We start from the raw sequence: 13,257 nt of genomic DNA, 5'->3' as shown, positions 1-13,257 counted from the left end.
TGAGAGGGACAGCTGATTTGCCATATAGAACAACTAGCTTCATCGAGTATGTTATCGTTGATTCTCCATCTGACAGATCCTGTTTCCCCTGGTTGGACAATGCGTTTGTTTTCGCAATTTGTTTCACTTTATTTTGTGGATGTGCCCAAATGCTCAGGCTTTAGCTGTTAAATATTGACAATATAAATGGTTAATTCTCCAGAGCAGTGTACCATTTTGTGACATACATTTTCAGTCCTTTAAATGATTACAATGTATACTACATGGCGACTAGAATGACATTACATGTATACATAACGAAACAGACATTAAAAACAAAAACAGAAAACATAGCATATACACGTTGGTCTTTTTTACAATTTTTTTTAAATGTTAGTGTTTAATCCCATGTCACATCCTCTGATTTTCATGTTACGCGGGTGATGTAGTTTGGAATATTTTTACACAGGCAATCCAAAATGTGCAAGCATTTCTTATTTCTTTCTTTGCGGGCTAAGGATACATTTAGAACCAGTATTTATTAATGAAATCAATTTATGTGTTTTAAATGTCTCAGTTAAATAAAGAAATATCACCCGTGTAACATAGTTTCCACCGGTACACATGCAGCTCTGCCGTGTGTTAACAAAAGGTTCACTGAATCTATATACTTCCGAGAAAATGATACCATTTCTCAAAAGTGACGATAGTTTTGATTAACCAACAGACATGATTAGATAAATAACATTAATTTACGTTTACAAACCGAGTATTATGATAATCTGATGGATGGTTTTAGTTTTGTTTGGAATTTTGTGGACTTACTTGGTGTTGCCACTTTCCCCGGATCTACTTTTAAGAAAAAGAAGGCAGACCAAAGCAAGCGGACTTACTTGGTCTTGCCAGAATATTTGGAAAAAGAAGTGATGTTAGAAGAAATGACAAAATAGTGAAAGTGAACAGAGGTTATAATCAACAGTACGAACCTGCGTAAGTAAATGTATGAACATGCATGAAGAGAGAGAGAGAGAGAGAGAGAGAGAGAGAGAGAGAGAGAGAGAGAGAGAGAGAGAGAGAGAGAGAGAGAGAGAGAGAGAACGAACGAACGAACGAACGAACGAACGAACGAACGAACGAACGAACTTTATTACTCAAGGATGGAGATTTTAGGCTCACGCCTAGTCTTACAATCTGTCCCTGCTAAACTAAGACATAAAAATAAAGTCAATCGCAATCATACAGTATTACTAATTACAACATTACCTATACGAATACATAATGCATGATAGAACATTGAAATGTACATGTATGTCAATATAATACAAAGGAAAAGAAAAGTCGACTCGCACACACACTCGCGCCGCATGCCTGCAATCACGTTCGCACTCAATACAACACACACACACACATACACATATGCGCGCACACACATACACACGCACACACACATACACACACACACACACACACACACACACACACACACACACACACATCCGTGTATGTCGAATTACATGACTTATTAGCCCGCAGAGCGAGAGAGAGAGAGAGAGAGAGAGAGAGAGAGAGAGAGAGAGAGAGAGAGAGAGAGAGAGGGTGCGTGACCATAGGCCATTTATCCTGGACCGCCAACTTAACTAGCTCTCTCTCCGCTCTATCTCTCTATTACGAGGTAGCGCCTCTCGTGGCCTTTCAAAAATCAGGGGGACGTCATATCCGTTGTCGATTGTAAACATGGACGCTATTATCGAAGTTGAAGAGGTAAGTTCTGAAAATGCTAAAATAAACTCAGCAAAAGTGCATTATGGAACATGTTTTTCGATGAGTTTTGTTAAGTTTAGTTTGGAGTTTTGGAAAATCCAGTTCATTGTTTGTAGGCTAGAGTTTAAAAAATAAAAACAAAACCAAAAACAGCGGCGCGATTCATTGATTGCAATCATCCACAGTTTGGGCTTGTAATGTTTCAGTTTTGTAATTGTAGCAAGCCTATTTTCAGGTTACTACTGTACTAAATTTATGTTTCAAGTTGTTTTTGTGTGTTTACTATAATAAATCAGGTGTGTGTGGCGTTTTTTTCTTTTGCAGGAAGAGAGCCAAGGATTGTCTTGGGAGTTGGAGTCCAGCACTGGTTCAGATCAGGAGAGATTTTTGCCAATGGTCAGCATTATTGTGTAAAACAGTATGATAAAATTCACTTTTTATTGTCATGTCGGGGTTGTGTACATTAATCCAATTTAATAATATACTTACTTGCTTAGTCAACATGTTTTGTTCAAAACTACTTTGTTCTGTTCAGTTGGCTTCTACTGTCTTTTCGTGTTTTGTTTTGATCAGGTGACAACCGCCATGGTACAAGATGTATGCCAAACACTTTTGAAGTATGTGCTTTCTTTCTTTACTTTCTTTATTTGGTGTTTAACGTTGTTTTCAACCACGAAGGTTATATCGCGACGGGGAAAGGGGGGAGATGGGATAGAGCCACTTTCTTGTTTCTTGTTCACAAAAGCACTAATCAAAAATATGCTCCAGTGGCTTGCAACGTAGTACAATATTATTACCTTACTGGGAGAATGCAAGTTTCCAATACAAAGGACTTAACATTTGCTTGACTAAAATCTTTACAAAAATTGACTATATTCTATACAAGAAACACTTAACAAGGGTAAAAGGAGAAACAGAATCCGTTAGTTTTGCTTTGCATTTTAGAAGTGCCATATTGCTGTTTTCACGTTGAGGACTGTTTATATGAAAGCTGCGTGTGGTTTTTTTCTTCAAGTAGGCAGTGTTATGTGAAAAGCTGATGCTTCATGTGACAATCGAAGTTCTAACTTGAGAAACGTATCATGTTTGTTTCATATTTGCACTAGTCGCTATTGCTTTTAAATCAAAGGTGTTTATTAAATTAAAAAAATCCACCTCAATCCCAAGCACCATCTGTGTGGGAGCAATATAGCCCCTCAATTAGGAATGTCACCATTGCTGTTGATAGCAAAAATGATATCTTGTTAGAAAGAACACAAATTGGGTCTTCTTACATATAATACTCTTCAATCATGATAGCAAGAGAAGTGTAAAGCGGTCATGCATAGCATACAAATAAAACACATATAGAATTGCAAGTTCATTTGTTTATATTCTTGGACAGTAATAATACAATCCAAAGATTAATACTATAAACTTTATATTGCAGGTATTGAACAGAAAGCCTGGTGAGGTGCACTTTGTTTCCATGAGTGGCAGATAAAACACATATGGACAGCACTTGCAGTATTAGTTGCCTTTTGCTTTAAGCTTTATTGTTGTATATCCGGCACATTATGTTGTCAGTTGTTCTTTCGGATTTTTCAAAGTATGGTGTTTGTTTTTGCATGATCTGAATATTGTTGATCACAATAAAATTGATATAATTATACATTTTTGTTATATTATTTTATTATATGTGTGATTGTCAAATACGTATTCAACACCTCGTCAAATTCAAGGTTGTTACAACGTTTTCACATTTACGCAGGATCTCTCCTTCTCTCTCTCTCTCTCTCTCTCTCTCTCTCTCTCTCTCTCTCTCTCTCTGTCTCTCTCTCTCTCTCTCTGTGTGTCTCTCTCTCTGTCTCTCTCTCTGTCTCTGTCTCTGTCTCTCTCTCTGTCTCTCTCTCTCTCTCTCTCTCTCTCTCTCTTTCTTATTCCCTTTTTTTCTGTCGACAAACCTTTTCTGTCACCAATATAAATGTGTGTACATGTATATTGTATGTACGTGCCAAGGTATATTAAAAAAAAAAAATTAAATTACAAAAAAAATTAATTATAAAAAAAATTATTAAAAAATTATTATTTTGTTTATATTTTTTTTTATTTCTTTCTTTTTAAGCAACTCCTTATACATCAGGGCCGGACCCAGGGGGGGGGGGGGGGGGTTCCAGGGGTTCCGGAACCCCACCCCTGGAAAAAGCATGTACCTTGCTTTGAGTGGGTTTTTTTTAAATTTTTTTTTTAAATAAATTTTGTGTGTGTCTCTAACAAATTGTATTCAATGTGAAATCCGATGAGAAAAAGGTACCCCCCCCCCCCCCCCCCCCACCAACTCACACTGACAGGCCTTAACCCGCAAAACAAGGCCCAGAATGCACCAGATTGCACAGATTTTACCGTTTTTCAAACATTTTCCGGGGGAGCATGCAACCGGACCCCCCTAGTTCGCGCGCCTGCGAGCTTGTGGATTCGCCACTTCGCTGATTTCCCCCCCCCCCCCCAAAAAAAAAAAGGAGGAACCCCCCCCCCCCCCCCCCCCTTACAACTCATTTGGTCCGGCCCTGTACATGCTTGTCAAGCTATAATTAGTACAACATATAATCATTCAATATGGCTGCATTATTAACAAGTTTGTGTCACGATGATGCTCACGTATAATGAGACGGGTATACCCCCCCCCCCCCCCCCCCTATCAGATACCTGTATTTTGTAAGGAAACGTATTTCTTGCTTTTTCGTTTCTTGCAAACTGTCATTCTGATAACAAAGAACCTTTGAATCAATAATTCAACTCAAATTAGTCAAGTTTTATTTTTGGGCCTTATTCCCACTTTTGTTAACCAGTTTTGGAGAATGACTCATATACATTATTATCTAAATAGCGCTCTGCCTCATTTCTTCTAAAAAGTTTTTTTTCCACGTAAAACGAAAGTGATAAGTCCCAAACCCCAAGTGCTACAAGTTGAGAACATAACCAAGACTAAAAGCATCTGCAAATCGACACGATTGCAAATGACGTCAGCGGCAAGCCTCAACAATTACGTCACCGAAGAACAAAAGTTCCAATTGTCTCTTCCGGTTTGTCTGTACTCATAGGAAATAGACGAGCATACGATTTTGATCATGAACGAGACAGATCCAAAGACAAGTATTGATGAAACAGGACAGACAAGTATATACGATACTCTCGGATATGTCCTGAGTTTCTTTAACTTCTGCACTGGACTGGTGGCTATTGGACTGAATCTTTTTGTCATTTACATTCTTCTGATCAAGTAAGTGTGACGATTCACTGATATGAACAGAAACGATATCGTTTGTGGGAACTGGAGATCGACCAGGCAATCCGCATTAAAAGAGTAATTAAATTTAGGCTAGACTTTAGGTTGATTACACTTTGGAGAGTACCCTCAGAGCATGGCACGCGTTCGCCATGACAACGTCAAGACGTTTCTCCTTTTTCTTAGCACTCAACCTAAAGTAGGATTTTTTGTAGAGAGAAGAAACCCACATGAAAATTAAAAGCAATTCTCATTAAAAAAAAAAAAAAAAGAGTGTGGTTACACACCCACACACAGTCACGGTAGCAAGCACACGCACGCACGCAAGGACGCACGCACGCACGCACACACACACGCACACATACACGCACACACACACACACACACACACACACACACGCACACACACACGGGAGAAATCTTTGAACGATGCATGTCTGAGTGTACCATAAAACCTACCTACTCTTTTTATTTTATTGGTAACCTAAACCGTCATGGGGGGGGGGGGGGGGGGGGGGGGCATGATCTTAGTGTCAGGCATTTAAATTAATACCAAGTTTCATTGGCCATCTTGCGAAGAGTCGAAAACTGCACATGTTTTCACTTGTCTTGGCAGGACAGTGTAAGCCTCCATCTGGCCCCGCACGGGCACTACTTACATGGAATCTAGTAGTCTTGACGAATGACAGAGTTCTTACTATCTTGGCTAGTTTATGTCAAGACTTTGTGTTTTATTTTGTAAGATAAATTATAATTCTTAAGTATGTTATATGGGTCAATTTTGGTATACCGCACACAGCCTTTTGCCCCAGAACTTGATCACAGGAAATGTTAATTACCTTTTGGCTGGAGATGCGAACTGACAAACGGCAAAAGTTTCGTTTGGCTGGCAACACCAATGGCACGTGAAGTCATTTGCGAGATAGTTGTGTAAATGATTTGTTTATATCCTTATGTGCGACAAAAGGACAAATCATTGATTCAACAGTGCACTTAAAGGAGCAGTATCTTTAAAACCTGCTGTTGCTGAAGTCAATGTTTTGCAAGAGCACACCAGGGGCCGGTAATATGAACAGCGTATTTTGGACGGTCGAGCAACCACAGTCGACTGACTGTCAAGTCAGTTGACTGCAGTCTGCTGACCGGCCGTGTTTTGACGGGTAATATGTGCAGCGCGGTAGCACTGACAGTCGGCTGACTAGACAGTCAGCCGCTCAGTGGTATTTTTAGAACATTACAACTTCCGATGTAAACATCGGTCCTGTTTTGGCGGTACCGGTATCTAAATTTCGGCGCCGACCCTAAACTTTTTTTTTCCAAACTCAAATTTTTTTTATTTTTTTTGGGTGGTAAAGGACAGGGTGAGAAAATTTGATCATTAAAAATCTGAAAAATGTAAAAAAAATATTGTTTTTATAAAACGATCCAAATTTACGTTCATCTTATTCTCCATCATTTGCTGATTCCAAAAACATATAAATATGTTATATTTGAATTAAAAACAAGCTCTGAAAATTAAATATATAAAAATTATTATCAAAATTAAATTATCGGAATCAATTTAAAAACACTTTCATCTTATTCCTTGTCGGTTCCTGATTCTAAAAACATATAGATATGATATGTTTTGATTAAAAACACGCTCAGAAAGTTAAAACAAGTAGAGACACTGCGGTCGATCGACCGAAAAAGGTGCCTGTAAGCCCAACCGCAGTCGGGCGACTGTTTTCAGTTGGACCGGCAGTTGTTCGCGCTCATATTACTGACTTTTGCGGTTCAACGTCGACCCACCGTCAGTTTCACGGTCAGCCGACCGATGACTAGCTACATATTACCGGGCCCTGGGCGCGTATGCAAGACGATAGGACTGCATGTCCTACGACAAGCGCCCCGAAGTTTGATAGCTCTCTGTCCGACAACTTTTGTCGTACTGCCGAATTCACAGGCATCGGACAGCCTCCCCGATAGCTAGCGGGGGGATTCCCTTGTTTACGGTCGCTCTGCACGCGCGCCTGACGCAGCAGCTGTGCCCTGTCAAGGCTGCGCTTGCTGTGCCGCTGGCTGACCGTGGCTGGTTCACCCCAAATCGGCGCCACACAATAATCTAGATATATATATATAGATGCACCAGACGCGTGAAACCGCAACGCGAGTATCATATCCGTCAACAGTCCACTGCAAAATATCGTGCATGCGAAATATGAATTTGTGCATGTATCCCGTCCCCCAAAATCGTATGTCTTAGAATATTTCTTCTTTCCCGGTAACGCTGCAAACTGATCCCATAGATCCCTTGTCTTTGGGGTAGCGCGACTCTGTTGCTGCTAGCTTTCCACTGGGAGGAAGTGACCCGAATTTTCCAGGGACGGGACAATCTAGTAATGGAAAAAAAAAATCTAAACATCAACAGTCGCGCTACCCCAAAAGTCAAGGGATTTTGTTTTTGTGCCTTGACTTTGGAGATGACAAATAAATATCGGGAGCATTAACGTGATTTGTACAAACAATTTACAAATCACGGGGCGCGCAGACCCTTGATTTTAACCCCCAGGCTCAAAACCGCAAGGTTCAGCAGCTAAAGTTGCTTCTGCCATGAATACTCCTTGTGACGTCATCAGAATTTTTACCCAGAATTCACCACTTCCGTATTCTCGCGGACGTTCGCGATACAATGGCCGCCAGATCGGAACGCGAAAACGCTTCGCTTCAGCCACGAAATTCGTCGGATTAGGGCCCAAAACGATTCCGAAATAAACTGTGAGGGAAGGTGAGAAAACAATTTCCTATGGCATGCATATGTCTGGTTAACCTATGTCACGCCAAAACGCAAATGAACGCGTTTTTGACACCAAAAAAAGACTTTTGGGGTCCTTTAAGGGATGCTTCACACAGGAAGGAAGGTATCCTGAAACTAGTACTTTGATAATCAAAAAACAAGAAAGGTAGGTTGTTGGAACGTTTGTTATTGTTTTTTTGATTCTGAATTTTGGAACGTTGGCAGTCTCTTTGTTTTTGGATTTTGTACTTTGACAGCTTTGACAATGAAGTCAACATTATACATGCTTTGCGATCATTTGTTTTCAACTTTTTTTCAGGCGTGGGTTCTCACGAGTACATAATTCTGACGTGTTCGTGGTTGGCCTGACCTTCACAGACCTACTCACAGGCATTGTTCTCATCGGTAGCATCCTTACCGTCTACATTGAAAACGGCCGTATATTCTGTCTTTTCCAGGTAAAATGAAAATAAATCGTCTTTGAATATCAATCATTTATTTTTTTATTTTTTATTTTTTTAAACGTTTTTATTCACGTTTTGAATACAATACAACACAAACATACAGATATCAGAAGGTATGTTATATAACAAGAAAACAATAATTATATGTAGTTAACAATCTAAGAGGAGGGCCCCAAAGGGGGGGGGTGGGGGGTATCATTACGATCACGGGAAGGGAAATTTTAGCTTTCACGATCACAGTTACCTTGATTTTTGTTTTCACGATCACGAACACCAGTGGCAAATCACGGTCACGGTAAAAGTTGCATGTTCAGAAAGCACGTGTCAAAGTAAACACAACCACACAGTAATTCGCTCCTCTGGATCTATTGTTTATTCAACACAAAGTGAGAACTGTTGCACTTTCTTATTATTATTTTTTGAATTCTCTTTCATACACACATAGAAATACATATCATGATTTGTAATCAGTAACAAGAATGTTGTTTTCATTGTTTTCTCTCTCTCTCTCTCTCTCTCTCTCTCTCTCTCTCTCTCTCTCTCTCTCTCTCTCTCTCTCTCTCTCTCTCTCTCTCTCTCTCTCTCTCTCTCTCTGTCTGTCTCTCTCTCTCTCTCTCACTCTCTCTCTCTCTCTGTCTCTCTCTCTCTATCTCTCTCTGCCTCTCTCTCTCTCTCTCTCCCCACTCATACACATTCAACTCCCACACCCTCACTCACACACATGAATATATACTTGCACAATTTCACATTCCCAGAGCTAAATCTTGTAAACCCATTTTCTCAAAAACTATTGGGTGGAATGAAATTAAAGTACATGTATGTGTGATGGGTTCTTTATTTTCAACTTTGCCATACAATTTGAGGTACACCATCGCCTGGTTTCATGGCCTTGAAAAACAAACAGGAATGCTACAGGCCAAATATGGTTTTACCAGAAACAAGCGCGCGGTGCCAGTGGCGAAGCCACAAGCCTGAGCCTGCGAAGCAGGCGAGCCAAATAGGGGGGTCCGGGGGCATGCCCCCCCGAATTTTTTTTCAAAAAACGGTTAAAATCTGTGCAATCTGGTGCATTCTGGGCATCATTTTCAGGGCTGTAATAGCTGTTGTGATCTTGTTAAAAATCTCATTTTAGCCTCCCCCCACCACCATTCAACACACCTCCAAACTGGTGAAAACAACACTACTGTGCGCTGACTTCATTCAGACCGGCGCCCGGTCGCGTTGCGCGATATTCACACGGATCGTTTTTGCGGACATTTTTCAACTTCACCGGAATAAATTTGACTTTACCGGATTTTGAAAACGGCTGTATCGTATTTCCGGCAATTACCGGAAAAGTAGCATGCCTGACAAAATCCCCAACGAACATGACTTTGATCGTCTTTGACATGAGGATCAAGTCTCCCCGCCATTGTTTCTGAATTTAACTTATTGTTGAATTTAAAGTTTACAGGCGCTAAAATAAATCCAAGCTTAATGCAAAGAAGCGACAATTAGAATATATATAATTATGCCAAGCGTGTCCACGTTGCTGAGATGAAAAAACACATTTCTAGTTTCGGTTTTGGCTACACGCAGACTCGATCTCGACTGAGCCAGTCGAGGTCACACTGAGCGAGTGACAGCCGGACGACAATGCACTCAAAACTTTTGCACGAAGCCCTTCCATTGGATGAAGTTTGGCAGACTTTTGCAATTTGCCTTCTGATTGGATCTCTGTCAAAATCATATTTCTGAATGTGTTGTTGCTTCCCTTCAATCGGGATTGGCTCCTTGACGAATAGAGGATCATAGAGTGATACAGCTGTGAAAAATGTACGTTGAAAATAAAATGCTTTGCAATAATGCCCATCACGATCACGAAAACAAATGACGATCACGATCACGAGACTTGTTTTTTTGTCATCACGGATCACGGGCAAAGTCCCATCACGATCACAGAAATGGAAATTTCGGCAATCACGGTCACAGAAAGGTCAAAAAACGCCAATCACGATCACGATTTTACCCTCTAAGAGTTTTATTGTTAATTGTGGCTCACTGTTATAATCTCACCTGGCCTTTTTTATGACGGCTTACTAGTTCCAAAACCTGGGGTTACCCATTATCACGTGATAATTACTAATTAACGCTGTCAGTTACTGTTTTCACTCGTTAGTTACTCATTTTCACGGGATAATTAGTGATTTTCACGGGAAAATGACTAATTTTAAGTTTTGGCACTAGCAATCCGTCAGGAAGTGAGCCAAAACTAAAAATTAGTAATTAACAGGTGAAAGTTAGTAATTTTCCCGGGAAAATTAGTAATTAACACGTGAAAATGGTAAATATCAAGTGAAAATTACTAATTTTCCCTTGATAATTACCATTTTCACGTGTTAATTACTAATTTTCCCTAGATAATTACAATTATGAGGTTTTGGCATTAGTAAGCCGTCATACTTTTTGCTTTGCATTATCTGTTTGCTATAGCTTTTCTTCAATCTTTTTTCCAACAAGGTTTCTGAGTTGATATGGTTTCAATTTACCTGACGATAACTAGTTTCATAACCTATGCAGATTGCTGATTATGATGATGCTGCTGCTTCTGCTGCCGCTGCTGCAGCTGCTGCTGTTGATGATGATAATAACGACGACGACGATGGAGATGATGACAATTCAATTGTACAAAGAACCGTATTCAGGGATAGCCTGAGTATTCATTTTCCCTGTGTTACAGATTTGCTTCATACAGTCCAGCATGCTGTGCTCAGCGCTGTTCGTCACTCTCATGACTTCAGACCGCTACTTCAAGATCGTTCACCCATTCCGGTACCAGAGGGCGTGCAGTGTCGAGTTCTGTCCCTTCGCCATCTCCGCTGCTGTCTATGTGTTTGCCTTTTTCGTGGGTTTCCTGCCGCTGCTGGGGCCCGGGGCGGTTAAAGAGAGCGAAAACCCGGACTGGGTGAAATGCAACTATCTGCAGGTCAGTTGGGATTGACCCTCCTTGAGGCTAGTTTGATCTGTTAAAAAATACTTCCCTTTTCCATGCACAACGTCTCGTACATATTACCGAACTAGATGATTACCCGCTTCGCCGGGTACCGGCTTCGCCGGGAAGAAGTAGAGCCGAATACCAGGCTGCGCCTGGGACCCGGCTTTGCCGGGTGTACGCCGGCTTCACCGGCGCACGAAGGAAAGGAGATAAACGCGCAAAACACTGGAGATCTTCTAAAAATAGTAACGTGCAGTGACCTTCTAAAAATAGTAACGGAATGGTAATATCCGCGCGCCATACGAAGGAAGGGAGGTAAACGCTGAAAACACTGGAGAAGATAAGGAAGAGTTACTGGTAGTGGATCCAGACAACAACAAAAGAAATCGGTTCAGCGCTGCGCGCTGAGAGCACGTGTTGAAATATCTCATCGACCAGGTTGTGTCCCGGGTGTACCTGAATATGGCCACCAAATTTGAAACAGATCCATCGAGAACCTTGGCCGCGCATCGCGAACAGACACACACACATGACACAAGTCGTATATATATATATAGATATCCGTGCAGTTTTTGTTTTACCTAAGATATGACACAGTCATGCAGTAGGACTTTTGTTGGGTCTTCTACTCAGAATTATTATGAAATTATTAAATGATTTTGTATGAATATACCTGACATTTCTGTAACTGAAGTCTGCAACTTTGACTCGGCAAAAAGTTACCACTCTTCAAACAAAGCAGCCAGGCTGTTGACTTGTGTTAAAGTGTATGTAAAAAGCTATGTTTCCATATAGCGACTCGACGGCGGCACGATGGTTGCGGCGAGGTGGCGGCAGCGGTAAAACCGATCGCAACAGTAGTAATTACAGAGAACGCGTGTTTCCATATGCGCGACGCGACGGCGGCGCGGCGGCAACGTGCCGCGCGAGGGAGCGAAACAAATTGCTGTCGCGCGGTATTCGCTTCCAAAGTGGGCGTGGTCTAAGTCTTTCAAATATTGAAAGACCCCCCAAAACCAGGTTTATAGTCTATTTTCACTGTTTTTTCGTCAGATACATGTATTCCCTTTGCTGCACAAAGTCCAGCAAGAATTTCTTCAAAGGTTGTCAAACTTCAAAGGCACCGGGTTCGTTCCGCTTTTTGAGCATTTTGTTCAAATAAAAGAGTTTTTTTTCTTTCTTACATTTCTCGTCTTTTAAATTTTCTAACCAACATAAGTAGCTTCAAATATAGGTTCTCTTATTTACGGCATGGTTGTGAGAGTTTTTGACCGATTTATAAGAAGAAGTCAAGCCAGAAAAAACAAAAATCAGCTTTTAATGGAAACACTCACGGCGAAATTCGCTAGCGGCATCGTGTGTTTGTCGCCGTCGTGCCGCCGCCGCGTCGCTATATGGAAACATAGCTTAAGAAGGAAGATGCTCTTATCCCTTGTAAAATTCTGGATAGATCAGTAATGTCTAATGATGCACATGATCGTGTACACACGAAGGATCTAGGAAGGTATGGAGATGTATTCATGTATATAGTGACTACACAGACACACGTCATACAGCGATTCGTATTTCGTTGGGGCTGGGATTTGTGGAGGTGATAGTAGCGAGTGTGGATAAAATACGTTAAAGAGAAAGAGAGAGCGAGAGAGAGAGAGAGAGAGAGCGAGAGAGAGAGAGAGAGAGAGAGAGAGAGAGAGAGAGAGAGAGAGAGAGAGAGAGAGAGAGGCAGACACAGACAGACAAAGAGAGAGAGAGAGATTGACTTTATTTTACAAGAGAGAGAGAGAGAGAGAGAGAGAGAGAGAGAGAGAGAGAGAGAGAGAGAGAGAGAGAGAGAGAGAGAGAGAGAGAGAGAGAGAGAGAGAGAGAGAGAGGCAGACAGACAGACAGACAAAGAGAGAGAGAGAGATTGACTTTATTTTACAAGAGAGAGAGAGAGAGAGAGAGAGAGAGAGAGAGAGAGAGAGAGAGAGAGAGACAGAGACAGAGAGAGAGAGAGAGACAGAGAGAGACAGACAGACAGACAAAGAGAGAGAGAGAG

This window comes from Littorina saxatilis, linkage group LG1 (assembly GCF_037325665.1).
Source record: "Littorina saxatilis isolate snail1 linkage group LG1, US_GU_Lsax_2.0, whole genome shotgun sequence".
Taxonomy (NCBI): domain Eukaryota; kingdom Metazoa; phylum Mollusca; class Gastropoda; order Littorinimorpha; family Littorinidae; genus Littorina; species Littorina saxatilis.
The sequence above is the reverse complement of the archived record's forward strand: the minus strand, read 5'-3'. Positions refer to the sequence as shown.